At 50.5% G+C, this 27509-nt stretch overlaps 18 non-coding genes and 1 pseudogene across 18 annotated transcripts; all 19 read left to right on the top strand.

Moving 5' to 3' along the window:
* The first annotated feature begins 890 nt into the window (after window positions 1-890).
* Window positions 891-1009, top strand: LOC124749265. Its single transcript, XR_007011834.1, has one exon. It is a non-coding gene; the product is annotated as a 5S ribosomal RNA (ribosomal RNA).
* Window positions 1010-1988: 979 nt separating this feature from the next.
* Window positions 1989-2107, top strand: LOC124749268. The gene has a single exon (XR_007011836.1). It is a non-coding gene; the product is annotated as a 5S ribosomal RNA (ribosomal RNA).
* A 981-nt stretch (window positions 2108-3088) lies between these two features.
* LOC124749269 lies at window positions 3089-3207 on the top strand. The gene has a single exon (XR_007011837.1). It is a non-coding gene; the product is annotated as a 5S ribosomal RNA (ribosomal RNA).
* Window positions 3208-4193: 986 nt separating this feature from the next.
* Window positions 4194-4312, top strand: LOC124749270. Its single transcript, XR_007011838.1, has one exon. It is a non-coding gene; the product is annotated as a 5S ribosomal RNA (ribosomal RNA).
* Window positions 4313-5291: 979 nt separating this feature from the next.
* LOC124749271 lies at window positions 5292-5410 on the top strand. The gene has a single exon (XR_007011839.1). It is a non-coding gene; the product is annotated as a 5S ribosomal RNA (ribosomal RNA).
* Window positions 5411-6396: 986 nt separating this feature from the next.
* LOC124749272 lies at window positions 6397-6515 on the top strand. The gene has a single exon (XR_007011840.1). It is a non-coding gene; the product is annotated as a 5S ribosomal RNA (ribosomal RNA).
* A 979-nt stretch (window positions 6516-7494) lies between these two features.
* LOC124749273 lies at window positions 7495-7613 on the top strand. The gene has a single exon (XR_007011841.1). It is a non-coding gene; the product is annotated as a 5S ribosomal RNA (ribosomal RNA).
* Window positions 7614-8592: 979 nt separating this feature from the next.
* On the top strand, window positions 8593-8711 carry LOC124749274. Its single transcript, XR_007011842.1, has one exon. It is a non-coding gene; the product is annotated as a 5S ribosomal RNA (ribosomal RNA).
* A 979-nt stretch (window positions 8712-9690) lies between these two features.
* LOC124749275 lies at window positions 9691-9809 on the top strand. The gene has a single exon (XR_007011843.1). It is a non-coding gene; the product is annotated as a 5S ribosomal RNA (ribosomal RNA).
* Window positions 9810-10783: 974 nt separating this feature from the next.
* LOC124749276 lies at window positions 10784-10902 on the top strand. The gene has a single exon (XR_007011844.1). It is a non-coding gene; the product is annotated as a 5S ribosomal RNA (ribosomal RNA).
* Window positions 10903-11871: 969 nt separating this feature from the next.
* LOC124749277 lies at window positions 11872-11990 on the top strand. The gene has a single exon (XR_007011845.1). It is a non-coding gene; the product is annotated as a 5S ribosomal RNA (ribosomal RNA).
* A 986-nt stretch (window positions 11991-12976) lies between these two features.
* LOC124749280 lies at window positions 12977-13095 on the top strand. The gene has a single exon (XR_007011847.1). It is a non-coding gene; the product is annotated as a 5S ribosomal RNA (ribosomal RNA).
* Window positions 13096-14074: 979 nt separating this feature from the next.
* On the top strand, window positions 14075-14193 carry LOC124749281. Its single transcript, XR_007011848.1, has one exon. It is a non-coding gene; the product is annotated as a 5S ribosomal RNA (ribosomal RNA).
* A 7361-nt stretch (window positions 14194-21554) lies between these two features.
* LOC124749255 lies at window positions 21555-21673 on the top strand (annotated as a pseudogene).
* Window positions 21674-22652: 979 nt separating this feature from the next.
* Window positions 22653-22771, top strand: LOC124749282. The gene has a single exon (XR_007011849.1). It is a non-coding gene; the product is annotated as a 5S ribosomal RNA (ribosomal RNA).
* Window positions 22772-23745: 974 nt separating this feature from the next.
* On the top strand, window positions 23746-23864 carry LOC124749283. The gene has a single exon (XR_007011850.1). It is a non-coding gene; the product is annotated as a 5S ribosomal RNA (ribosomal RNA).
* A 980-nt stretch (window positions 23865-24844) lies between these two features.
* LOC124749284 lies at window positions 24845-24963 on the top strand. The gene has a single exon (XR_007011851.1). It is a non-coding gene; the product is annotated as a 5S ribosomal RNA (ribosomal RNA).
* A 979-nt stretch (window positions 24964-25942) lies between these two features.
* LOC124749285 lies at window positions 25943-26061 on the top strand. Its single transcript, XR_007011852.1, has one exon. It is a non-coding gene; the product is annotated as a 5S ribosomal RNA (ribosomal RNA).
* A 979-nt stretch (window positions 26062-27040) lies between these two features.
* LOC124749286 lies at window positions 27041-27159 on the top strand. Its single transcript, XR_007011853.1, has one exon. It is a non-coding gene; the product is annotated as a 5S ribosomal RNA (ribosomal RNA).
* Window positions 27160-27509: the final 350 nt, after the last annotated feature.

Consider the following 27509-nt stretch of genomic DNA (forward strand, 5'->3'; position numbering starts at 1 on the left):
AGCATTTTAAACTACTGTGATGGTACGAAAACAAAAAACAAAAAAATGAACCAATAAAAAATGGTACTGTTGGCTCCCATGCATTTTTTCCTTTTTAAGTCGCCACCCTGTCAGCAGTCTTCTCATACTACCTTTCTGTTGTGACAAAGATACTTTCTTAAGCATTTTAAACTAATGCAACGGTACGATAATGCGGTAATTAACTCAGTTTGAGGGAGAATGTGCTAACGAAGTTTGCCGGGAAGTCTTTGAAAACGACGAAACAGCACGAATCTGCAGGTGAGCCCTGAAATGCGTCAGCGCCATTGTTGGGCAGCACTGTACAGTTCCAAATTTGATTTGTAATCATAAATTTATTCTTTAGTAGCGTCGTCTAGTCCCGCAGACGTTTGTCGTGCTTGCGCCGTCATATGGACCACGACCCGAGCGGCAGCGAGCGGCAGTCGAGCAAAGTCGGGACAAGTCGGGACGGGGACAGGAGTGGTGCGAATGCAGTGCGAACTACGCAGACACCTGGTGTGAGGCGAGGCGAGGAAAGGAAGCTCACATCGCTACCAGTGGCGCCCTCCAGCACGACACTGCCACACCCTGCACAGGCCCTCCGCTGGACACCAGGGACAAGTTGCGTCCTCCGCTAGTGTCGAAGGCTGCACGCGCCCAGCGAATGACAGGAGGTGCAACGAGCAGCAGTGCGTCTCACACATGCGGCGGTGCGCCCGCTAATTCGGCCGTCGTTCTGCTGGGACGCCGGGCGCGCCCCCCGCGCCGTCCTCGAGGAACTGGCTGTTGCAGAAGGAAGTGCTTTCGTCAAATGCGGCGGAAAACTAACATTTTGTGTGTTGGGAGAGAAGCCGAACGCGAATTCTGCCGTGCTCCTACATTACACTAGTGCCAACGGCCATACAATGATGAATACACCGGTTCTCGTCCGATCACCGAAGTTAAGCATCATCTGGCCCGGTTAGTACTTGGATGGGTGACCGCCTGGGAAACCCGGGTGCTGTTGGCTCTCCTTCTTTTTTTTTTTTTTTTTCCTTTTTATGTCGCTACTCCTGCCAGCCCTCTTTTCACTTCTGTTGTGACAAATCCGTTTCCTCAAGCATTTTAAACTACTGTGATGGTACGAAAACAAAAAACAAAAAAATGAACCAATAAAAAATGGTACTGTTGGCTCCCATGCATTTTTTCCTTTTTAAGTCGCCACCCTGTCAGCAGTCTTCTCATACTACCTTTCTGTTGTGACAAAGATACTTTCTTAAGCATTTTAAACTAATGCAACGGTACGATAATGCGGTAATTAACTCAGTTTGAGGGAGAATGTGCTAACGAAGTTTGCCGGGAAGTCTTTGAAAACGACGAAACAGCACGAATCTGCAGGTGAGCCCTGAAATGCGTCAGCGCCATTGTTGGGCAGCACTGTACAGTTCCAAATTTGATTTGTAATCATAAATTTATTCTTTAGTAGCGTCGTCTAGTCCCGCAGACGTTTGTCGTGCTTGCGCCGTCATATGGACCACGACCCGAGCGGCAGCGAGCGGCAGTCGAGCAAAGTCGGGACAAGTCGGGACGGGGACAGGAGTGGTGCGAATGCAGTGCGAACTACGCAGACACCTGGTGTGAGGCGAGGCGAGGAAAGGAAGCTCACATCGCTACCAGTGGCGCCCTCCAGCACGACACTGCCACACCCTGCACAGGCCCTCCGCTGGACACCAGGGACAAGTTGCGTCCTCCGCTAGTGTCGAAGGCTGCACGCGCCCAGCGAATGACAGGAGGTGCAACGAGCAGCAGTGCGTCTCACACATGCGGCGGTGCGCCCGCTAATTCGGCCGTCGTTCTGCTGGGACGCCGGGCGCGCCCCCCGCGCCGTCCTCGAGGAACTGGCTGTTGCAGAAGGAAGTGCTTTCGTCAAATGCGGCGGAAAACTAACATTTTGTGTGTTGGGAGAGAAGCCGAACGCGAATTCTGCCGTGCTCCTACATTACACTAGTGCCAACGGCCATACAATGATGAATACACCGGTTCTCGTCCGATCACCGAAGTTAAGCATCATCTGGCCCGGTTAGTACTTGGATGGGTGACCGCCTGGGAAACCCGGGTGCTGTTGGCTCTCCTTCTTTTTTTTTTTTTTTTTTTTTTTTCCTTTTTATGTCGCTACTCCTGCCAGCCCTCTTTTCACTTCTGTTGTGACAAATCCGTTTCCTCAAGCATTTTAAACTACTGTGATGGTACGAAAACAAAAAACAAAAAAATGAACCAATAAAAAATGGTACTGTTGGCTCCCATGCATTTTTTCCTTTTTAAGTCGCCACCCTGTCAGCAGTCTTCTCATACTACCTTTCTGTTGTGACAAAGATACTTTCTTAAGCATTTTAAACTAATGCAACGGTACGATAATGCGGTAATTAACTCAGTTTGAGGGAGAATGTGCTAACGAAGTTTGCCGGGAAGTCTTTGAAAACGACGAAACAGCACGAATCTGCAGGTGAGCCCTGAAATGCGTCAGCGCCATTGTTGGGCAGCACTGTACAGTTCCAAATTTGATTTGTAATCATAAATTTATTCTTTAGTAGCGTCGTCTAGTCCCGCAGACGTTTGTCGTGCTTGCGCCGTCATATGGACCACGACCCGAGCGGCAGCGAGCGGCAGTCGAGCAAAGTCGGGACAAGTCGGGACGGGGACAGGAATGGTGCGAATGCAGTGCAAACTACGCAGACACCTGGTGTGAGGCGAGGCGAGGAAGCTCACATCGCTACCAGTGGCGCCCTCCAGCACGACACTGCCACACCCTGCACAGGCCCTCCGCTGGACACCAGGGACAAGTTGCGTCCTCCGCTAGTGTCGAAGGCTGCACGCGCCCAGCGAATGACAGGAGGTGCAACGAGCAGCAGTGCGTCTCACACATGCGGCGGTGCGCCCGCTAATTCGGCCGTCGTTCTGCTGGGACGCCGGGCGCGCCCCCCGCGCCGTCCTCGAGGAACTGGCTGTTGCAGAAGGAAGTGCTTTCGTCAAATGCGGCGGAAAACTAACATTTTGTGTGTTGGGAGAGAAGCCGAACGCGAATTCTGCCGTGCTCCTACATTACACTAGTGCCAACGGCCATACAATGATGAATACACCGGTTCTCGTCCGATCACCGAAGTTAAGCATCATCTGGCCCGGTTAGTACTTGGATGGGTGACCGCCTGGGAAACCCGGGTGCTGTTGGCTCTCCTTCTTTTTTTTTTTTTTTTTTTTTTTTCCTTTTTATGTCGCTACTCCTGCCAGCCCTCTTTTCACTTCTGTTGTGACAAATACGTTTCCTCAAGCATTTTAAACTACTGTGATGGTACGAAAACAAAAAACAAAAAAATGAACCAATAAAAAATGGTACTGTTGGCTCCCATGCATTTTTTCCTTTTTAAGTCGCCACCCTGTCAGCAGTCTTCTCATACTACCTTTCTGTTGTGACAAAGATACTTTCTTAAGCATTTTAAACTAATGCAACGGTACGATAATGCGGTAATTAACTCAGTTTGAGGGAGAATGTGCTAACGAAGTTTGCCGGGAAGTCTTTGAAAACGACGAAACAGCACGAATCTGCAGGTGAGCCCTGAAATGCGTCAGCGCCATTGTTGGGCAGCACTGTACAGTTCCAAATTTGATTTGTAATCATAAATTTATTCTTTAGTAGCGTCGTCTAGTCCCGCAGACGTTTGTCGTGCTTGCGCCGTCATATGGACCACGACCCGAGCGGCAGCGAGCGGCAGTCGAGCAAAGTCGGGACAAGTCGGGACGGGGACAGGAGTGGTGCGAATGCAGTGCGAACTACGCAGACACCTGGTGTGAGGCGAGGCGAGGAAAGGAAGCTCACATCGCTACCAGTGGCGCCCTCCAGCACGACACTGCCACACCCTGCACAGGCCCTCCGCTGGACACCAGGGACAAGTTGCGTCCTCCGCTAGTGTCGAAGGCTGCACGCGCCCAGCGAATGACAGGAGGTGCAACGAGCAGCAGTGCGTCTCACACATGCGGCGGTGCGCCCGCTAATTCGGCCGTCGTTCTGCTGGGACGCCGGGCGCGCCCCCCGCGCCGTCCTCGAGGAACTGGCTGTTGCAGAAGGAAGTGCTTTCGTCAAATGCGGCGGAAAACTAACATTTTGTGTGTTGGGAGAGAAGCCGAACGCGAATTCTGCCGTGCTCCTACATTACACTAGTGCCAACGGCCATACAATGATGAATACACCGGTTCTCGTCCGATCACCGAAGTTAAGCATCATCTGGCCCGGTTAGTACTTGGATGGGTGACCGCCTGGGAAACCCGGGTGCTGTTGGCTCTCCTTCTTTTTTTTTTTTTTTTTCCTTTTTATGTCGCTACTCCTGCCAGCCCTCTTTTCACTTCTGTTGTGACAAATCCGTTTCCTCAAGCATTTTAAACTACTGTGATGGTACGAAAACAAAAAACAAAAAAATGAACCAATAAAAAATGGTACTGTTGGCTCCCATGCATTTTTTCCTTTTTAAGTCGCCACCCTGTCAGCAGTCTTCTCATACTACCTTTCTGTTGTGACAAAGATACTTTCTTAAGCATTTTAAACTAATGCAACGGTACGATAATGCGGTAATTAACTCAGTTTGAGGGAGAATGTGCTAACGAAGTTTGCCGGGAAGTCTTTGAAAACGACGAAACAGCACGAATCTGCAGGTGAGCCCTGAAATGCGTCAGCGCCATTGTTGGGCAGCACTGTACAGTTCCAAATTTGATTTGTAATCATAAATTTATTCTTTAGTAGCGTCGTCTAGTCCCGCAGACGTTTGTCGTGCTTGCGCCGTCATATGGACCACGACCCGAGCGGCAGCGAGCGGCAGTCGAGCAAAGTCGGGACAAGTCGGGACGGGGACAGGAGTGGTGCGAATGCAGTGCGAACTACGCAGACACCTGGTGTGAGGCGAGGCGAGGAAAGGAAGCTCACATCGCTACCAGTGGCGCCCTCCAGCACGACACTGCCACACCCTGCACAGGCCCTCCGCTGGACACCAGGGACAAGTTGCGTCCTCCGCTAGTGTCGAAGGCTGCACGCGCCCAGCGAATGACAGGAGGTGCAACGAGCAGCAGTGCGTCTCACACATGCGGCGGTGCGCCCGCTAATTCGGCCGTCGTTCTGCTGGGACGCCGGGCGCGCCCCCCGCGCCGTCCTCGAGGAACTGGCTGTTGCAGAAGGAAGTGCTTTCGTCAAATGCGGCGGAAAACTAACATTTTGTGTGTTGGGAGAGAAGCCGAACGCGAATTCTGCCGTGCTCCTACATTACACTAGTGCCAACGGCCATACAATGATGAATACACCGGTTCTCGTCCGATCACCGAAGTTAAGCATCATCTGGCCCGGTTAGTACTTGGATGGGTGACCGCCTGGGAAACCCGGGTGCTGTTGGCTCTCCTTCTTTTTTTTTTTTTTTTTTTTTTTTCCTTTTTATGTCGCTACTCCTGCCAGCCCTCTTTTCACTTCTGTTGTGACAAATACGTTTCCTCAAGCATTTTAAACTACTGTGATGGTACGAAAACAAAAAACAAAAAAATGAACCAATAAAAAATGGTACTGTTGGCTCCCATGCATTTTTTCCTTTTTAAGTCGCCACCCTGTCAGCAGTCTTCTCATACTACCTTTCTGTTGTGACAAAGATACTTTCTTAAGCATTTTAAACTAATGCAACGGTACGATAATGCGGTAATTAACTCAGTTTGAGGGAGAATGTGCTAACGAAGTTTGCCGGGAAGTCTTTGAAAACGACGAAACAGCACGAATCTGCAGGTGAGCCCTGAAATGCGTCAGCGCCATTGTTGGGCAGCACTGTACAGTTCCAAATTTGATTTGTAATCATAAATTTATTCTTTAGTAGCGTCGTCTAGTCCCGCAGACGTTTGTCGTGCTTGCGCCGTCATATGGACCACGACCCGAGCGGCAGCGAGCGGCAGTCGAGCAAAGTCGGGACAAGTCGGGACGGGGACAGGAGTGGTGCGAATGCAGTGCGAACTACGCAGACACCTGGTGTGAGGCGAGGCGAGGAAAGGAAGCTCACATCGCTACCAGTGGCGCCCTCCAGCACGACACTGCCACACCCTGCACAGGCCCTCCGCTGGACACCAGGGACAAGTTGCGTCCTCCGCTAGTGTCGAAGGCTGCACGCGCCCAGCGAATGACAGGAGGTGCAACGAGCAGCAGTGCGTCTCACACATGCGGCGGTGCGCCCGCTAATTCGGCCGTCGTTCTGCTGGGACGCCGGGCGCGCCCCCCGCGCCGTCCTCGAGGAACTGGCTGTTGCAGAAGGAAGTGCTTTCGTCAAATGCGGCGGAAAACTAACATTTTGTGTGTTGGGAGAGAAGCCGAACGCGAATTCTGCCGTGCTCCTACATTACACTAGTGCCAACGGCCATACAATGATGAATACACCGGTTCTCGTCCGATCACCGAAGTTAAGCATCATCTGGCCCGGTTAGTACTTGGATGGGTGACCGCCTGGGAAACCCGGGTGCTGTTGGCTCTCCTTCTTTTTTTTTTTTTTTTTCCTTTTTATGTCGCTACTCCTGCCAGCCCTCTTTTCACTTCTGTTGTGACAAATCCGTTTCCTCAAGCATTTTAAACTACTGTGATGGTACGAAAACAAAAAACAAAAAAATGAACCAATAAAAAATGGTACTGTTGGCTCCCATGCATTTTTTCCTTTTTAAGTCGCCACCCTGTCAGCAGTCTTCTCATACTACCTTTCTGTTGTGACAAAGATACTTTCTTAAGCATTTTAAACTAATGCAACGGTACGATAATGCGGTAATTAACTCAGTTTGAGGGAGAATGTGCTAACGAAGTTTGCCGGGAAGTCTTTGAAAACGACGAAACAGCACGAATCTGCAGGTGAGCCCTGAAATGCGTCAGCTCCATTGTTGGGCAGCACTGTACAGTTCCAAATTTGATTTGTAATCATAAATTTATTCTTTAGTAGCGTCGTCTAGTCCCGCAGACGTTTGTCGTGCTTGCGCCGTCATATGGACCACGACCCGAGCGGCAGCGAGCGGCAGTCGAGCAAAGTCGGGACAAGTCGGGACGGGGACAGGAGTGGTGCGAATGCAGTGCGAACTACGCAGACACCTGGTGTGAGGCGAGGCGAGGAAAGGAAGCTCACATCGCTACCAGTGGCGCCCTCCAGCACGACACTGCCACACCCTGCACAGGCCCTCCGCTGGACACCAGGGACAAGTTGCGTCCTCCGCTAGTGTCGAAGGCTGCACGCGCCCAGCGAATGACAGGAGGTGCAACGAGCAGCAGTGCGTCTCACACATGCGGCGGTGCGCCCGCTAATTCGGCCGTCGTTCTGCTGGGACGCCGGGCGCGCCCCCCGCGCCGTCCTCGAGGAACTGGCTGTTGCAGAAGGAAGTGCTTTCGTCAAATGCGGCGGAAAACTAACATTTTGTGTGTTGGGAGAGAAGCCGAACGCGAATTCTGCCGTGCTCCTACATTACACTAGTGCCAACGGCCATACAATGATGAATACACCGGTTCTCGTCCGATCACCGAAGTTAAGCATCATCTGGCCCGGTTAGTACTTGGATGGGTGACCGCCTGGGAAACCCGGGTGCTGTTGGCTCTCCTTCTTTTTTTTTTTTTTTTTCCTTTTTATGTCGCTACTCCTGCCAGCCCTCTTTTCACTTCTGTTGTGACAAATCCGTTTCCTCAAGCATTTTAAACTACTGTGATGGTACGAAAACAAAAAACAAAAAAATGAACCAATAAAAAATGGTACTGTTGGCTCCCATGCATTTTTTCCTTTTTAAGTCGCCACCCTGTCAGCAGTCTTCTCATACTACCTTTCTGTTGTGACAAAGATACTTTCTTAAGCATTTTAAACTAATGCAACGGTACGATAATGCGGTAATTAACTCAGTTTGAGGGAGAATGTGCTAACGAAGTTTGCCGGGAAGTCTTTGAAAACGACGAAACAGCACGAATCTGCAGGTGAGCCCTGAAATGCGTCAGCGCCATTGTTGGGCAGCACTGTACAGTTCCAAATTTGATTTGTAATCATAAATTTATTCTTTAGTAGCGTCGTCTAGTCCCGCAGACGTTTGTCGTGCTTGCGCCGTCATATGGACCACGACCCGAGCGGCAGCGAGCGGCAGTCGAGCAAAGTCGGGACAAGTCGGGACGGGGACAGGAGTGGTGCGAATGCAGTGCGAACTACGCAGACACCTGGTGTGAGGCGAGGCGAGGAAAGGAAGCTCACATCGCTACCAGTGGCGCCCTCCAGCACGACACTGCCACACCCTGCACAGGCCCTCCGCTGGACACCAGGGACAAGTTGCGTCCTCCGCTAGTGTCGAAGGCTGCACGCGCCCAGCGAATGACAGGAGGTGCAACGAGCAGCAGTGCGTCTCACACATGCGGCGGTGCGCCCGCTAATTCGGCCGTCGTTCTGCTGGGACGCCGGGCGCGCCCCCCGCGCCGTCCTCGAGGAACTGGCTGTTGCAGAAGGAAGTGCTTTCGTCAAATGCGGCGGAAAACTAACATTTTGTGTGTTGGGAGAGAAGCCGAACGCGAATTCTGCCGTGCTCCTACATTACACTAGTGCCAACGGCCATACAATGATGAATACACCGGTTCTCGTCCGATCACCGAAGTTAAGCATCATCTGGCCCGGTTAGTACTTGGATGGGTGACCGCCTGGGAAACCCGGGTGCTGTTGGCTCTCCTTCTTTTTTTTTTTTTTTTTCCTTTTTATGTCGCTACTCCTGCCAGCCCTCTTTTCACTTCTGTTGTGACAAATCCGTTTCCTCAAGCATTTTAAACTACTGTGATGGTACGAAAACAAAAAACAAAAAAATGAACCAATAAAAAATGGTACTGTTGGCTCCCATGCATTTTTTCCTTTTTAAGTCGCCACCCTGTCAGCAGTCTTCTCATACTACCTTTCTGTTGTGACAAAGATACTTTCTTAAGCATTTTAAACTAATGCAACGGTACGATAATGCGGTAATTAACTCAGTTTGAGGGAGAATGTGCTAACGAAGTTTGCCGGGAAGTCTTTGAAAACGACGAAACAGCACGAATCTGCAGGTGAGCCCTGAAATGCGTCAGCGCCATTGTTGGGCAGCACTGTACAGTTCCAAATTTGATTTGTAATCATAAATTTATTCTTTAGTAGCGTCGTCTAGTCCCGCAGACGTTTGTCGTGCTTGCGCCGTCATATGGACCACGACCCGAGCGGCAGCGAGCGGCAGTCGAGCAAAGTCGGGACAAGTCGGGACGGGGACAGGAGTGGTGCGAATGCAGTGCGAACTACGCAGACACCTGGTGTGAGGCGAGGCGAGGAAAGGAAGCTCACATCGCTACCAGTGGCGCCCTCCAGCACGACACTGCCACACCCTGCACAGGCCCTCCGCTGGACACCAGGGACAAGTTGCGTCCTCCGCTAGTGTCGAAGGCTGCACGCGCCCAGCGAATGACAGGAGGTGCAACGAGCAGCAGTGCGTCTCACACATGCGGCGGTGCGCCCGCTAATTCGGCCGTCGTTCTGCTGGGACGCCGGGCGCGCCCCCCGCGCCGTCCTCGAGGAACTGGCTGTTGCAGAAGGAAGTGCTTTCGTCAAATGCGGCGGAAAACTAACATTTTGTGTGTTGGGAGAGAAGCCGAACGCGAATTCTGCCGTGCTCCTACATTACACTAGTGCCAACGGCCATACAATGATGAATACACCGGTTCTCGTCCGATCACCGAAGTTAAGCATCATCTGGCCCGGTTAGTACTTGGATGGGTGACCGCCTGGGAAACCCGGGTGCTGTTGGCTCTCCTTCTTTTTTTTTTTTTTTTTCCTTTTTATGTCGCTACTCCTGCCAGCCCTCTTTTCACTTCTGTTGTGACAAATCCGTTTCCTCAAGCATTTTAAACTACTGTGATGGTACGAAAACAAAAAACAAAAAAATGAACCAATAAAAAATGGTACTGTTGGCTCCCATGCATTTTTTCCTTTTTAAGTCGCCACCCTGTCAGCAGTCTTCTCATACTACCTTTCTGTTGTGACAAAGATACTTTCTTAAGCATTTTAAACTAATGCAACGGTACGATAATGCGGTAATTAACTCAGTTTGAGGGAGAATGTGCTAACGAAGTTTGCCGGGAAGTCTTTGAAAACGACGAAACAGCACGAATCTGCAGGTGAGCCCTGAAATGCGTCAGCGCCATTGTTGGGCAGCACTGTACAGTTCCAAATTTGATTTGTAATCATAAATTTATTCTTTAGTAGCGTCGTCTAGTCCCGCAGACGTTTGTCGTGCTTGCGCCGTCATATGGACCACGACCCGAGCGGCAGCGAGCGGCAGTCGAGCAAAGTCGGGACAAGTCGGGACGGGGACAGGAATGGTGCGAATGCAGTGCAAACTACGCAGACACCTGGTGTGAGGCGAGGCGAGGAAGCTCACATCGCTACCAGTGGCGCCCTCCAGCACGACACTGCCACACCCTGCACAGGCCCTCCGCTGGACACCAGGGACAAGTTGCGTCCTCCGCTAGTGTCGAAGGCTGCACGCGCCCAGCGAATGACAGGAGGTGCAACGAGCAGCAGTGCGTCTCACACATGCGGCGGTGCGCCCGCTAATTCGGCCGTCGTTCTGCTGGGACGCCGGGCGCGCCCCCCGCGCCGTCCTCGAGGAACTGGCTGTTGCAGAAGGAAGTGCTTTCGTCAAATGCGGCGGAAAACTAACATTTTGTGTGTTGGGAGAGAAGCCGAACGCGAATTCTGCCGTGCTCCTACATTACACTAGTGCCAACGGCCATACAATGATGAATACACCGGTTCTCGTCCGATCACCGAAGTTAAGCATCATCTGGCCCGGTTAGTACTTGGATGGGTGACCGCCTGGGAAACCCGGGTGCTGTTGGCTCTCCTTCTTTTTTTTTTTTCCTTTTTATGTCGCTACTCCTGCCAGCCCTCTTTTCACTTCTGTTGTGACAAATACGTTTCCTCAAGCATTTTAAACTACTGTGATGGTACGAAAACAAAAAACAAAAAAATGAACCAATAAAAAATGGTACTGTTGGCTCCCATGCATTTTTTCCTTTTTAAGTCGCCACCCTGTCAGCAGTCTTCTCATACTACCTTTCTGTTGTGACAAAGATACTTTCTTAAGCATTTTAAACTAATGCAACGGTACGATAATGCGGTAATTAACTCAGTTTGAGGGAGAATGTGCTAACGAAGTTTGCCGGGAAGTCTTTGAAAACGACGAAACAGCACGAATCTGCAGGTGAGCCCTGAAATGCGTCAGCGCCATTGTTGGGCAGCACTGTACAGTTCCAAATTTGATTTGTAATCATAAATTTATTCTTTAGTAGCGTCGTCTAGTCCCGCAGACGTTTGTCGTGCTTGCGCCGTCATATGGACCACGACCCGAGCGGCAGCGAGCGGCAGTCGAGCAAAGTCGGGACAAGTCGGGACGGGGACAGGAATGGTGCGAATGCAGTGCAAACTACGCAGACACCTGGTGTGAGGCGAGGCGAGGAAGCTCACATCGCTACCAGTGGCGCCCTCCAGCACGACACTGCCACACCCTGCACAGGCCCTCCGCTGGACACCAGGGACAAGTTGCGTCCTCCGCTAGTGTCGAAGGCTGCACGCGCCCAGCGAATGACAGGAGGTGCAACGAGCAGCAGTGCGTCTCACACATGCGGCGGTGCGCCCGCTAATTCGGCCGTCGTTCTGCTGGGACGCCGGGCGCGCCCCCCGCGCCGTCCTCGAGGAACTGGCTGTTGCAGAAGGAAGTGCTTTCGTCAAATGCGGCGGAAAACTAACATTTTGTGTGTTGGGAGAGAAGCCGAACGCGAATTCTGCCGTGCTCCTACATTACACTAGTGCCAACGGCCATACAATGATGAATACACCGGTTCTCGTCCGATCACCGAAGTTAAGCATCATCTGGCCCGGTTAGTACTTGGATGGGTGACCGCCTGGGAAACCCGGGTGCTGTTGGCTCTCCTTCTTTTTTTTTTTTTTTTTTTTTTTTCCTTTTTATGTCGCTACTCCTGCCAGCCCTCTTTTCACTTCTGTTGTGACAAATACGTTTCCTCAAGCATTTTAAACTACTGTGATGGTACGAAAACAAAAAACAAAAAAATGAACCAATAAAAAATGGTACTGTTGGCTCCCATGCATTTTTTCCTTTTTAAGTCGCCACCCTGTCAGCAGTCTTCTCATACTACCTTTCTGTTGTGACAAAGATACTTTCTTAAGCATTTTAAACTAATGCAACGGTACGATAATGCGGTAATTAACTCAGTTTGAGGGAGAATGTGCTAACGAAGTTTGCCGGGAAGTCTTTGAAAACGACGAAACAGCACGAATCTGCAGGTGAGCCCTGAAATGCGTCAGCGCCATTGTTGGGCAGCACTGTACAGTTCCAAATTTGATTTGTAATCATAAATTTATTCTTTAGTAGCGTCGTCTAGTCCCGCAGACGTTTGTCGTGCTTGCGCCGTCATATGGACCACGACCCGAGCGGCAGCGAGCGGCAGTCGAGCAAAGTCGGGACAAGTCGGGACGGGGACAGGAGTGGTGCGAATGCAGTGCGAACTACGCAGACACCTGGTGTGAGGCGAGGCGAGGAAAGGAAGCTCACATCGCTACCAGTGGCGCCCTCCAGCACGACACTGCCACACCCTGCACAGGCCCTCCGCTGGACACCAGGGACAAGTTGCGTCCTCCGCTAGTGTCGAAGGCTGCACGCGCCCAGCGAATGACAGGAGGTGCAACGAGCAGCAGTGCGTCTCACACATGCGGCGGTGCGCCCGCTAATTCGGCCGTCGTTCTGCTGGGACGCCGGGCGCGCCCCCCGCGCCGTCCTCGAGGAACTGGCTGTTGCAGAAGGAAGTGCTTTCGTCAAATGCGGCGGAAAACTAACATTTTGTGTGTTGGGAGAGAAGCCGAACGCGAATTCTGCCGTGCTCCTACATTACACTAGTGCCAACGGCCATACAATGATGAATACACCGGTTCTCGTCCGATCACCGAAGTTAAGCATCATCTGGCCCGGTTAGTACTTGGATGGGTGACCGCCTGGGAAACCCGGGTGCTGTTGGCTCTCCTTCTTTTTTTTTTTTTTTTTCCTTTTTATGTCGCTACTCCTGCCAGCCCTCTTTTCACTTCTGTTGTGACAAATCCGTTTCCTCAAGCATTTTAAACTACTGTGATGGTACGAAAACAAAAAACAAAAAAATGAACCAATAAAAAATGGTACTGTTGGCTCCCATGCATTTTTTCCTTTTTAAGTCGCCACCCTGTCAGCAGTCTTCTCATACTACCTTTCTGTTGTGACAAAGATACTTTCTTAAGCATTTTAAACTAATGCAACGGTACGATAATGCGGTAATTAACTCAGTTTGAGGGAGAATGTGCTAACGAAGTTTGCCGGGAAGTCTTTGAAAACGACGAAACAGCACGAATCTGCAGGTGAGCCCTGAAATGCGTCAGCGCCATTGTTGGGCAGCACTGTACAGTTCCAAATTTGATTTGTAATCATAAATTTATTCTTTAGTAGCGTCGTCTAGTCCCGCAGACGTTTGTCGTGCTTGCGCCGTCATATGGACCACGACCCGAGCGGCAGCGAGCGGCAGTCGAGCAAAGTCGGGACAAGTCGGGACGGGGACAGGAGTGGTGCGAATGCAGTGCGAACTACGCAGACACCTGGTGTGAGGCGAGGCGAGGAAAGGAAGCTCACATCGCTACCAGTGGCGCCCTCCAGCACGACACTGCCACACCCTGCACAGGCCCTCCGCTGGACACCAGGGACAAGTTGCGTCCTCCGCTAGTGTCGAAGGCTGCACGCGCCCAGCGAATGACAGGAGGTGCAACGAGCAGCAGTGCGTCTCACACATGCGGCGGTGCGCCCGCTAATTCGGCCGTCGTTCTGCTGGGACGCCGGGCGCGCCCCCCGCGCCGTCCTCGAGGAACTGGCTGTTGCAGAAGGAAGTGCTTTCGTCAAATGCGGCGGAAAACTAACATTTTGTGTGTTGGGAGAGAAGCCGAACGCGAATTCTGCCGTGCTCCTACATTACACTAGTGCCAACGGCCATACAATGATGAATACACCGGTTCTCGTCCGATCACCGAAGTTAAGCATCATCTGGCCCGGTTAGTACTTGGATGGGTGACCGCCTGGGAAACCCGGGTGCTGTTGGCTCTCCTTCTTTTTTTTTTTTTTTTTTTTTTTTCCTTTTTATGTCGCTACTCCTGCCAGCCCTCTTTTCACTTCTGTTGTGACAAATACGTTTCCTCAAGCATTTTAAACTACTGTGATGGTACGAAAACAAAAAACAAAAAAATGAACCAATAAAAAATGGTACTGTTGGCTCCCATGCATTTTTTCCTTTTTAAGTCGCCACCCTGTCAGCAGTCTTCTCATACTACCTTTCTGTTGTGACAAAGATACTTTCTTAAGCATTTTAAACTAATGCAACGGTACGATAATGCGGTAATTAACTCAGTTTGAGGGAGAATGTGCTAACGAAGTTTGCCGGGAAGTCTTTGAAAACGACGAAACAGCACGAATCTGCAGGTGAGCCCTGAAATGCGTCAGCGCCATTGTTGGGCAGCACTGTACAGTTCCAAATTTGATTTGTAATCATAAATTTATTCTTTAGTAGCGTCGTCTAGTCCCGCAGACGTTTGTCGTGCTTGCGCCGTCATATGGACCACGACCCGAGCGGCAGCGAGCGGCAGTCGAGCAAAGTCGGGACAAGTCGGGACGGGGACAGGAGTGGTGCGAATGCAGTGCGAACTACGCAGACACCTGGTGTGAGGCGAGGCGAGGAAAGGAAGCTCACATCGCTACCAGTGGCGCCCTCCAGCACGACACTGCCACACCCTGCACAGGCCCTCCGCTGGACACCAGGGACAAGTTGCGTCCTCCGCTAGTGTCGAAGGCTGCACGCGCCCAGCCACACCTCGGCGGCGCGCGCTCCGCTCGGCCGTTGGTGTTTGTGCCAGTCGCGTGCTCGCTGTGCCACGTGGCGGCTCTTCGCCTCGCGGTTGCTGGTTTTCATCACAACTGTGAGTAGACATGGACTCTGAAGATCGCGAGAATAATATCCAGTGCGAATTCGATCGCAATGTGTCCCGCCCGACTGCTTTAGAAATTCATCATTGGTTAATCAATGACTTAACGTTAACCGATAGTGACGTCCTTGGCTTGCAGTTAGACACGTTCCTCAATTCTCTTTTCGTAAAGCTCAGTAATTCGGAACTTTGTGACAGTATCGTGTCCGTAAATGATGGTGTGCGAAAATTTAAACATTCTGACGGCAGTGTTAGTAATGTTAATATTACAAATGCCGGTTTTGGTGTTCGTAATGTGCGGGTGTTCAACCTTCCCTTTGAGGTCAAAAACGAGACCATCTCACGTTGTCTTGGCCCCTACGGCACTGTGTTGTCGGTTGTAAAAGAGAAGTGGTCGGCTGCGTACCCTTTTCAAGTGGAAAATGGTATTCGTAGCGTTCGAATGATAGTGAGAAAGCATGTTCCGTCATTTTTGTATATGGCCGGTCATCGTGCCTTCATTACATACAGTGGACAACCACAAACTTGTTCATATTGTAACGCTACGGACCACTTTAGACAACATTGTCCGCGCCGTAGGCGTCCGGTGCAGTTGCCACTTGGCGATGACGGTGACGCACAGACAACGTGGGCGGCAGTTGCATTAGGTGCACCCCCTTCGCCTGCCCGTCGTGTTGACACCGCTGTTGCAATGGACGTAACGTCTGTCGTCCCTGTTGTTGATGTCGGTTCGGTCGGTTCGGTCGTGTCGGTCGTGCCTTCGCCTGTTGCTGTTGATGTTGCTCTTGTTACACGGTCGGACATTCCGTCCGCGTCGACAGAGACGAGTGCCGAACCCGCTCCGGTTGTTGCTTCTGATATCGTGGCGAACCCGGTGCCCTCCGACGTTGTCGTGATGGACATTGTTCCACCTGATGTCTCTCATAATGTGGCACATATACACTCCGACCCGTCCGAATCCATCCCTGTTGAACGCGTCTTTGTGTCGTCCCCAAAAGTGTCTGACACATCGGTCTCAGAACCTGTCCATCAGCGTACTGCCCCCGTTGTGCTTCCTCCGGAATCGGTTCCTGCTCCTGTAGCTGCTTGTGCTCCACCAAAGGCTCCTGCACCGCAAAAACCTAGGTCGCGGCGCGACACTGCTTCCCGGCGTCGCGGCTCTGTTGATCGGGCACGTAGTGTAAGCACTTCTGTGTTTTTATCGCAACGGTCCTCTTCTGGCAGGGAGCGTAGCCCGTCTCCGGAACGTAAACCCTCTCCGCGTTCGACGCCTTCAAAGTTACAGCCGACGGCGTCTCAAAAAACCGCGCAGCGTGTCGTTCCTGACGCTCGGCCGGCTGCCCCTTCTGGGCGCCGTCAGCAGCATTCGGTGGCCGGTAGTCAGCACGCGCGTGCGGACGAACGCCGGCAGGAAATGGTCCGCCATTTGCAGGGTGTGTTACATTCTGGGGCAACGGGCGGTGCAATGGATACCGATGTCGATCCTGCGCCTATTCCGGTCCATTCCTCGCAAAAGCGAAAAGCCGAGGAGCCTCCTGAGCCCCGCGCGCGTCCGTCTTCACAAGATCTCGCGTCGGTCCCTCACACGCACGACGTACCTATGTCGGTGGGACGTTCCGGTGCGCCCACGCTCACGGATGTTGCGGGTGCGTCTTCGCACGCGCAACCGTATGACTGGGGAGAGGATGTGGAGGAGGCTGACGGTACTTTCACTACCGTCTAGCTTCTTTGTTTGTTTCTTTCGTGTATGGTAGCGCACCTTCCATCTGTTGTCGCTACCGTAAATCTCAACCGTTTGGCGTCGCGTGCTAAGTACTTGAGCTTGGTGGACTTTTTACGTTTTGTCGCTGCCGACGTAGTCTTTTTGCAAGAAGTTGTGTCCGATCTTTTACAATTTGTTCCCGGCTATCAGGTGTTGTTTAACTTTGATCCGGAATGTAACTGTGGCACTGCGTTGTTAGTTAGGGCCGGCATTGCTTACACGGACGTTGCTACGATACCTAACGGGCGTGGGGTGGCCTGTACGGTCAACAACATCCGATACGTGAACGTGTACGCACCTTCCGGTGCTGAGGGGAAGCTGCAGCGTCGCGTGTTTTATAGCAGAGATATTTGTCATCTTCTTTCTGGCACCCACCTGCCAATAGTGTTGGGTGGTGATTTTAATTGTGTGTTGGCTGATAGAGACCAGGAGCCACGGCCCTACAAATGTTTGGAACTCCAAACGCTTGTCACGGAAATGAAATTGGTCGATACCTGGCGTCATTTGTATCCCGCCGAACCGGGGTTTACTTATTATTACGTGACCGGTCGGAGCCGGATCGATCGCATTTATATTTCTGGTGACAAAAAGGGTTGTGTTATCGAGTCTAAGGTGCATCCCGTTCTCTTTTCGGACCACTGTGCATATGTTTGTCGCTTCCATTCTTTGCTAGCCACAAAACCCCGTATGCGGACTATGTGGAAGTTTAATGTTTGTCATTTGTCGCATCCTGGTTTTGAACCGGTTGTTTCTCGTGTGTGGCAGCAGGCTGCGAAATATCGTGCCGTGTATCCCACTGTTCTATCGTGGTGGGTGGAATACGTGAAGCCAGCGCTCCGTAAAGCTATCTGTGAATTTAGTCGACAGCTTGCTCATTGGGAGAGGTCCACTATGCAGTTTTATGAAACTTGTCTCAATGACGCGATCCGCCTACAGCCGAACACTCCGGGTCTCAGGTGGGCGCAGATTCGGCAAATTAAAACCCGTCTTTTGGCCCTGAAGACGAAGTCGCTGAAAGGTAGTGTTGTGCGGAGTCAGGCTCCTGGTTCCTTTGACGACGAAGCGCCTTCCTTGTTTCATTACTTGCGGGAGCGCCGTCGGGCGGCGCGCCGTTACGTCACAGAACTGGAAACAGCTGATGGCGTGCGCGTCAGCACTCAGTCGGAGATTGTTGCTGAGGCACACCGGCACTTTGTCGATCTTTTTAGTGCTAAAGACAGTGACGATGTCGCCGTCTCTGATCTCCTTGCTGACGTTCCGCGGGTTCTCACAGTCACCGATCGTCTCCACCTTATTGAACCGTTCACTGTCGAGGAAGTGCGTGACGTGCTCAAACAGTGTGCGAAGAACAAATCGCCCGGCGCTGACGGCTTCCCGCCGGAATTCTATCTTCACTTTTGGTGTTTCTTTGGTCCTGTACTGACCACTATGTATAATGAAATCTTAAATGGTGTGTCGCTTCCTCCATCTTTTTTGGAAGGCGTAGTGACCCTAGCTCCAAAGACACCGACTAATCGTAAAATGTGTGACTTACGTCCCCTCACTCTCCTCAACGGTGACTACAAATTATTTACGAAATGTGTAGCGCTTCGTTTGAAAGTGATCATGCGCAAAGTGGTTAGTGAGTACCAATTCTGTGCTGTGCCACAACGCACGATTTACGACGCTGTGTTGACGTATCGCGACGCAATTGCGTATGCGACGACGCACAGACACCCTTTGGGCATTTTGTCAATCGATTTTGCTATGGCGTTCGATAGGGTGGGCCACCAATATCTACGGCGGGTGTTGCAACAATTTGGTTTCGGAGCGACCTTTATCAACATGCTCTTTAATTTGTTTACGGCGTCGTCATCACGAGTTTGCATTAATGGATGTTTTTCGGAGCCTGTTCCTGTACGATGCTCAGTGAAACAAGGATGCCCTTTATCAATGGCGTTATTTGCGATCTCTTTGGACCCTCTGTTGCGGAAATTGGCATCTTCTTGTCAGGGTTTGCGTCTTGGCGGTACCAAATACGTGTGCAGTGCATATGCCGATGATCTTGGTTTGTTGGTGTCCTCGGTCTCTGATTTCGACGTTATTCGTGCCATTCTAAACACATACGAACTTGCATCGGGCGCGAAAATTAATCCTCGTAAAACCGTCTTTCTACCGATTCATGCGTTTTCACGCGGTTTCTCGCGCCCGTGGTTTACGGTCACTCGTGAGCATAAAATTTTGGGCGTCCGATTTCGACCTAATCTTTTGCAGACGGCGGCTTCCAATTGGCGTCTTGTTCTGTATGGTATACGCGCGATGGCTCACTTGAGTGCCACTCGCACCTTGGCGCTAACACAGAGGGTCGCGCTGATCAATTCGTTCTTACTCAGCAAGGCCTGGTACTTAGCCCAACTATTTCACGTCCCGATAGAACTAGGACGTGCCATAACGCAAGCGGTCTATTGGTTTCTGTGGCGGGGGGATGTTTTTAAAGTGGCTTATCTCACGTGTACTTTGCCGCGTGACCGAGGTGGGCTTGGCCTGATCCACTTCGTGACCAAAGCATCTGCTTTACTGATTAATAGAACTTGTGTCACGATTGAGAAGAACGCCTCGCATCTCACGACTCTTTTGTTCCGTGTTTATCGTCCCTCCTCTGAGCTGGCTCCACTCGATCCGACCGGGATCCCATACCGCCTGCGTTATGTTCGGGACTTTTTCTTGCACAAGAGTTATCTCGGTGCTGACGACCTCGATCCTCGGACGAGATCAGCGCGGGGCGTGTATTCCGCTTTGCGGGGGCGGCCTGCTAGCAATAAGATGGAATTGCGTTTTCCTGAATCGGCGTGGCGGACAGTGTGGGCCAACATCCACGCCTCTTACTTGCCGCCGGACGTTAGTAGTTTGTGGTATAAGGTCGTGAATCGAGCCTTCCCCACGAACGACAAGATGTGTCGCATTCATTTGCGGCCGTCTGGCTTGTGTGATTATTGCCCCTGCGACGACACACTCGAACACCGATTTTCGTGTCCGCGATCGGCGTCGATTTGGACCATCGCCGTTAAGCTTCTTGCCCTGGTCAATCGCACGAGTCCTGCCAGCTTCTCAGTGGACGTCGCGCTGATTCCGGATTTTCGACCTTATCCGGCCACGAAACGTGCGGCTACTACGTGGCTCACTGCACATACTGTATATGCTCTCCTGCAATTGCAGCTGGCGGATGATTTTCTCTATCTTGAATATCTGTCTGCGCAGCATCGTCTTATTCACTCCCGGACTGACTATACTCAGACTTTTGCCAATTTTTTAACAATTGCTCTAAATTATGCTTTTGACAAACTGCTGTGATGACACCATTGTTTTCCCAAACATATCTTTGTTCTAAATATTTGATTTGTATTTCTATGGAACGTAAAACGATATATGGATACATGACCTAAACGGATTCCTAATACGTCACTAATTTGATGCGCAGGACTGTTTTTCTTCTGTACCAGAATCTTAGAGTGTAACTTATGCAGCATGTCGACGCAATTTTTCGTCAGATAAATAAAGTGAATTGAGCCTTTCTCAATGTTTGTGTGTGTGTGTGTGTGTGTGTGTGTGTGTGTGTGTGTGTGTGTGTGTCTGTCTACGTATCTGGTTATACCAAAATTCGCCTGTGTTTATTGGCCGCCGGGACGCTCACGCAATATTGGCGGCCCATACGTAAATAACGTATATATTAATACTTTTGTTTATGTACATTCATCTATATATGTATCTATATATAACATTTTTCTTTCCACGCTGAGTACTTTCGTGGCTTGTCTTCTAGTTCTGTCCCGAGCTTTTTGGTTTTCTTTCCGTTAGTTTCAAGCCGATTGGGGCTTGAATTGTTCCGTTGTTTTTGAGATTATCATTGCCAAAAAAAAAAAAAAAAAAAAAAAAAAAAAAAAAAAACACAAAATGAGAACATAACTTTTAGTTCATCTAGTGCGCCTACGTTTTGTAACCATTCGCTCACAGTGTCGAGTGATGTTTGATTGAATGCTTACGTTTCCTTTTGTGGCACACTGTCCCGTTCACTCTCGTACGCAACGGGATGAGCTCGTTGCTTCATGTTTTTTTTTAGTTCTGGCCTTTTAGTGGCAGTCCTTGTTAAATTTATGCACTTTTGTATTGCGGATTTGAGTTTGAAATGACTTTCTTGAATAATGTTTGATTTTAGTTTTCGTGGCAGTGATAGTCAGTGTTTTTAATAGTGACGTTATCATCTTTTGCCTCGTGCTTGTGCTCCACTCATTTTTAATTTCTGTCGCTGTAGAACTTCACAGTGGTTTGGAGACAACACAAGCAGCGATGTTTTCTGTTGCTAAAAAAAAAAAAAAAAAAAAAAACAAAAAAATAAAAAAAAATCAACAAAGAAAAAATTAAAAAAAAAATTCGTGGTGTGCGCTTTCCTCATAGTTTTTCCGGATTCAACGATCCCCGTACACGGTAATTACACCCCGCCGTGTGCTTAAGTGTGTTTTTGTTGGTGCCACGTCTCGTTCTTTCTCGTTCGGCTTGGGTGCCGGTGTTTACCGGTTTTTCTCGTTTGCACAGTGAATGGAGTTTTCCCTTATGGTGTCCCGCACTGATTATTCTTTTTCGGTGGCTGTATAGTCTTGGTTGCTTTTGTATGTTTTGTGTTCCCTTTGGACCGTCGTCACCAAAAAAAAAAAAAAAAAAAAAAAAAAAAAAAAAAAAAAAAAAAAAAAAAAAAAAAAAAAAAAATGATGAATACACCGGTTCTCGTCCGATCACCGAAGTTAAGCATCATCTGGCCCGGTTAGTACTTGGATGGGTGACCGCCTGGGAAACCCGGGTGCTGTTGGCTCTCCTTCTTTTTTTTTTTTTTTTTCCTTTTTATGTCGCTACTCCTGCCAGCCCTCTTTTCACTTCTGTTGTGACAAATCCGTTTCCTCAAGCATTTTAAACTACTGTGATGGTACGAAAACAAAAAACAAAAAAATGAACCAATAAAAAATGGTACTGTTGGCTCCCATGCATTTTTTCCTTTTTAAGTCGCCACCCTGTCAGCAGTCTTCTCATACTACCTTTCTGTTGTGACAAAGATACTTTCTTAAGCATTTTAAACTAATGCAACGGTACGATAATGCGGTAATTAACTCAGTTTGAGGGAGAATGTGCTAACGAAGTTTGCCGGGAAGTCTTTGAAAACGACGAAACAGCACGAATCTGCAGGTGAGCCCTGAAATGCGTCAGCGCCATTGTTGGGCAGCACTGTACAGTTCCAAATTTGATTTGTAATCATAAATTTATTCTTTAGTAGCGTCGTCTAGTCCCGCAGACGTTTGTCGTGCTTGCGCCGTCATATGGACCACGACCCGAGCGGCAGCGAGCGGCAGTCGAGCAAAGTCGGGACAAGTCGGGACGGGGACAGGAGTGGTGCGAATGCAGTGCGAACTACGCAGACACCTGGTGTGAGGCGAGGCGAGGAAAGGAAGCTCACATCGCTACCAGTGGCGCCCTCCAGCACGACACTGCCACACCCTGCACAGGCCCTCCGCTGGACACCAGGGACAAGTTGCGTCCTCCGCTAGTGTCGAAGGCTGCACGCGCCCAGCGAATGACAGGAGGTGCAACGAGCAGCAGTGCGTCTCACACATGCGGCGGTGCGCCCGCTAATTCGGCCGTCGTTCTGCTGGGACGCCGGGCGCGCCCCCCGCGCCGTCCTCGAGGAACTGGCTGTTGCAGAAGGAAGTGCTTTCGTCAAATGCGGCGGAAAACTAACATTTTGTGTGTTGGGAGAGAAGCCGAACGCGAATTCTGCCGTGCTCCTACATTACACTAGTGCCAACGGCCATACAATGATGAATACACCGGTTCTCGTCCGATCACCGAAGTTAAGCATCATCTGGCCCGGTTAGTACTTGGATGGGTGACCGCCTGGGAAACCCGGGTGCTGTTGGCTCTCCTTCTTTTTTTTTTTTTTTTTCCTTTTTATGTCGCTACTCCTGCCAGCCCTCTTTTCACTTCTGTTGTGACAAATCCGTTTCCTCAAGCATTTTAAACTACTGTGATGGTACGAAAACAAAAAACAAAAAAATGAACCAATAAAAAATGGTACTGTTGGCTCCCATGCATTTTTTCCTTTTTAAGTCGCCACCCTGTCAGCAGTCTTCTCATACTACCTTTCTGTTGTGACAAAGATACTTTCTTAAGCATTTTAAACTAATGCAACGGTACGATAATGCGGTAATTAACTCAGTTTGAGGGAGAATGTGCTAACGAAGTTTGCCGGGAAGTCTTTGAAAACGACGAAACAGCACGAATCTGCAGGTGAGCCCTGAAATGCGTCAGCGCCATTGTTGGGCAGCACTGTACAGTTCCAAATTTGATTTGTAATCATAAATTTATTCTTTAGTAGCGTCGTCTAGTCCCGCAGACGTTTGTCGTGCTTGCGCCGTCATATGGACCACGACCCGAGCGGCAGCGAGCGGCAGTCGAGCAAAGTCGGGACAAGTCGGGACGGGGACAGGAATGGTGCGAATGCAGTGCAAACTACGCAGACACCTGGTGTGAGGCGAGGCGAGGAAGCTCACATCGCTACCAGTGGCGCCCTCCAGCACGACACTGCCACACCCTGCACAGGCCCTCCGCTGGACACCAGGGACAAGTTGCGTCCTCCGCTAGTGTCGAAGGCTGCACGCGCCCAGCGAATGACAGGAGGTGCAACGAGCAGCAGTGCGTCTCACACATGCGGCGGTGCGCCCGCTAATTCGGCCGTCGTTCTGCTGGGACGCCGGGCGCGCCCCCCGCGCCGTCCTCGAGGAACTGGCTGTTGCAGAAGGAAGTGCTTTCGTCAAATGCGGCGGAAAACTAACATTTTGTGTGTTGGGAGAGAAGCCGAACGCGAATTCTGCCGTGCTCCTACATTACACTAGTGCCAACGGCCATACAATGATGAATACACCGGTTCTCGTCCGATCACCGAAGTTAAGCATCATCTGGCCCGGTTAGTACTTGGATGGGTGACCGCCTGGGAAACCCGGGTGCTGTTGGCTCTCCTTCTTTTTTTTTTTTTTTTTTTTTTTCCTTTTTATGTCGCTACTCCTGCCAGCCCTCTTTTCACTTCTGTTGTGACAAATACGTTTCCTCAAGCATTTTAAACTACTGTGATGGTACGAAAACAAAAAACAAAAAAATGAACCAATAAAAAATGGTACTGTTGGCTCCCATGCATTTTTTCCTTTTTAAGTCGCCACCCTGTCAGCAGTCTTCTCATACTACCTTTCTGTTGTGACAAAGATACTTTCTTAAGCATTTTAAACTAATGCAACGGTACGATAATGCGGTAATTAACTCAGTTTGAGGGAGAATGTGCTAACGAAGTTTGCCGGGAAGTCTTTGAAAACGACGAAACAGCACGAATCTGCAGGTGAGCCCTGAAATGCGTCAGCGCCATTGTTGGGCAGCACTGTACAGTTCCAAATTTGATTTGTAATCATAAATTTATTCTTTAGTAGCGTCGTCTAGTCCCGCAGACGTTTGTCGTGCTTGCGCCGTCATATGGACCACGACCCGAGCGGCAGCGAGCGGCAGTCGAGCAAAGTCGGGACAAGTCGGGACGGGGACAGGAATGGTGCGAATGCAGTGCAAACTACGCAGACACCTGGTGTGAGGCGAGGCGAGGAAGCTCACATCGCTACCAGTGGCGCCCTCCAGCACGACACTGCCACACCCTGCACAGGCCCTCCGCTGGACACCAGGGACAAGTTGCGTCCTCCGCTAGTGTCGAAGGCTGCACGCGCCCAGCGAATGACAGGAGGTGCAACGAGCAGCAGTGCGTCTCACACATGCGGCGGTGCGCCCGCTAATTCGGCCGTCGTTCTGCTGGGACGCCGGGCGCGCCCCCCGCGCCGTCCTCGAGGAACTGGCTGTTGCAGAAGGAAGTGCTTTCGTCAAATGCGGCGGAAAACTAACATTTTGTGTGTTGGGAGAGAAGCCGAACGCGAATTCTGCCGTGCTCCTACATTACACTAGTGCCAACGGCCATACAATGATGAATACACCGGTTCTCGTCCGATCACCGAAGTTAAGCATCATCTGGCCCGGTTAGTACTTGGATGGGTGACCGCCTGGGAAACCCGGGTGCTGTTGGCTCTCCTTCTTTTTTTTTTTTTTTTTCCTTTTTATGTCGCTACTCCTGCCAGCCCTCTTTTCACTTCTGTTGTGACAAATCCGTTTCCTCAAGCATTTTAAACTACTGTGATGGTACGAAAACAAAAAACAAAAAAATGAACCAATAAAAAATGGTACTGTTGGCTCCCATGCATTTTTTCCTTTTTAAGTCGCCACCCTGTCAGCAGTCTTCTCATACTACCTTTCTGTTGTGACAAAGATACTTTCTTAAGCATTTTAAACTAATGCAACGGTACGATAATGCGGTAATTAACTCAGTTTGAGGGAGAATGTGCTAACGAAGTTTGCCGGGAAGTCTTTGAAAACGACGAAACAGCACGAATCTGCAGGTGAGCCCTGAAATGCGTCAGCTCCATTGTTGGGCAGCACTGTACAGTTCCAAATTTGATTTGTAATCATAAATTTATTCTTTAGTAGCGTCGTCTAGTCCCGCAGACGTTTGTCGTGCTTGCGCCGTCATATGGACCACGACCCGAGCGGCAGCGAGCGGCAGTCGAGCAAAGTCGGGACAAGTCGGGACGGGGACAGGAGTGGTGCGAATGCAGTGCGAACTACGCAGACACCTGGTGTGAGGCGAGGCGAGGAAAGGAAGCTCACATCGCTACCAGTGGCGCCCTCCAGCACGACACTGCCACACCCTGCACAGGCCCTCCGCTGGACACCAGGGACAAGTTGCGTCCTCCGCTAGTGTCGAAGGCTGCACGCGCCCAGCGAATGACAGGAGGTGCAACGAGCAGCAGTGCGTCTCACACATGCGGCGGTGCGCCCGCTAATTCGGCCGTCGTTCTGCTGGGACGCCGGGCGCGCCCCCCGCGCCGTCCTCGAGGAACTGGCTGTTGCAGAAGGAAGTGCTTTCGTCAAATGCGGCGGAAAACTAACATTTTGTGTGTTGGGAGAGAAGCCGAACGCGAATTCTGCCGTGCTCCTACATTACACTAGTGCCAACGGCCATACAATGATGAATACACCGGTTCTCGTCCGATCACCGAAGTTAAGCATCATCTGGCCCGGTTAGTACTTGGATGGGTGACCGCCTGGGAAACCCGGGTGCTGTTGGCTCTCCTTCTTTTTTTTTTTTTTTTTCCTTTTTATGTCGCTACTCCTGCCAGCCCTCTTTTCACTTCTGTTGTGACAAATCCGTTTCCTCAAGCATTTTAAACTACTGTGATGGTACGAAAACAAAAAACAAAAAAATGAACCAATAAAAAATGGTACTGTTGGCTCCCATGCATTTTTTCCTTTTTAAGTCGCCACCCTGTCAGCAGTCTTCTCATACTACCTTTCTGTTGTGACAAAGATACTTTCTTAAGCATTTTAAACTAATGCAACGGTACGATAATGCGGTAATTAACTCAGTTTGAGGGAGAATGTGCTAACGAAGTTTGCCGGGAAGTCTTTGAAAACGACGAAACAGCACGAATCTGCAGGTGAGCCCTGAAATGCGTCAGCGCCATTGTTGGGCAGCACTGTACAGTTCCAAATTTGATTTGTAATCATAAATTTATTCTTTAGTAGCGTCGTCTAGTCCCGCAGACGTTTGTCGTGCTTGCGCCGTCATATGGACCACGACCCGAGCGGCAGCGAGCGGCAGTCGAGCAAAGTCGGGACAAGTCGGGACGGGGACAGGAGTGGTGCGAATGCAGTGCGAACTACGCAGACACCTGGTGTGAGGCGAGGCGAGGAAAGGAAGCTCACATCGCTACCAGTGGCGCCCTCCAGCACGACACTGCCACACCCTGCACAGGCCCTCCGCTGGACACCAGGGACAAGTTGCGTCCTCCGCTAGTGTCGAAGGCTGCACGCGCCCAGCGAATGACAGGAGGTGCAACGAGCAGCAGTGCGTCTCACACATGCGGCGGTGCGCCCGCTAATTCGGCCGTCGTTCTGCTGGGACGCCGGGCGCGCCCCCCGCGCCGTCCTCGAGGAACTGGCTGTTGCAGAAGGAAGTGCTTTCGTCAAATGCGGCGGAAAACTAACATTTTGTGTGTTGGGAGAGAAGCCGAACGCGAATTCTGCCGTGCTCCTACATTACACTAGTGCCAACGGCCATACAATGATGAATACACCGGTTCTCGTCCGATCACCGAAGTTAAGCATCATCTGGCCCGGTTAGTACTTGGATGGGTGACCGCCTGGGAAACCCGGGTGCTGTTGGCTCTCCTTCTTTTTTTTTTTTTTTTTCCTTTTTATGTCGCTACTCCTGCCAGCCCTCTTTTCACTTCTGTTGTGACAAATCCGTTTCCTCAAGCATTTTAAACTACTGTGATGGTACGAAAACAAAAAACAAAAAAATGAACCAATAAAAAATGGTACTGTTGGCTCCCATGCATTTTTTCCTTTTTAAGTCGCCACCCTGTCAGCAGTCTTCTCATACTACCTTTCTGTTGTGACAAAGATACTTTCTTAAGCATTTTAAACTAATGCAACGGTACGATAATGCGGTAATTAACTCAGTTTGAGGGAGAATGTGCTAACGAAGTTTGCCGGGAAGTCTTTGAAAACGACGA

Source organism: Schistocerca piceifrons, unplaced genomic scaffold (genome assembly GCF_021461385.2).
Source record: "Schistocerca piceifrons isolate TAMUIC-IGC-003096 unplaced genomic scaffold, iqSchPice1.1 HiC_scaffold_433, whole genome shotgun sequence".
In the NCBI taxonomy this organism is placed as follows: Eukaryota; Metazoa; Arthropoda; class Insecta; order Orthoptera; family Acrididae; genus Schistocerca; species Schistocerca piceifrons.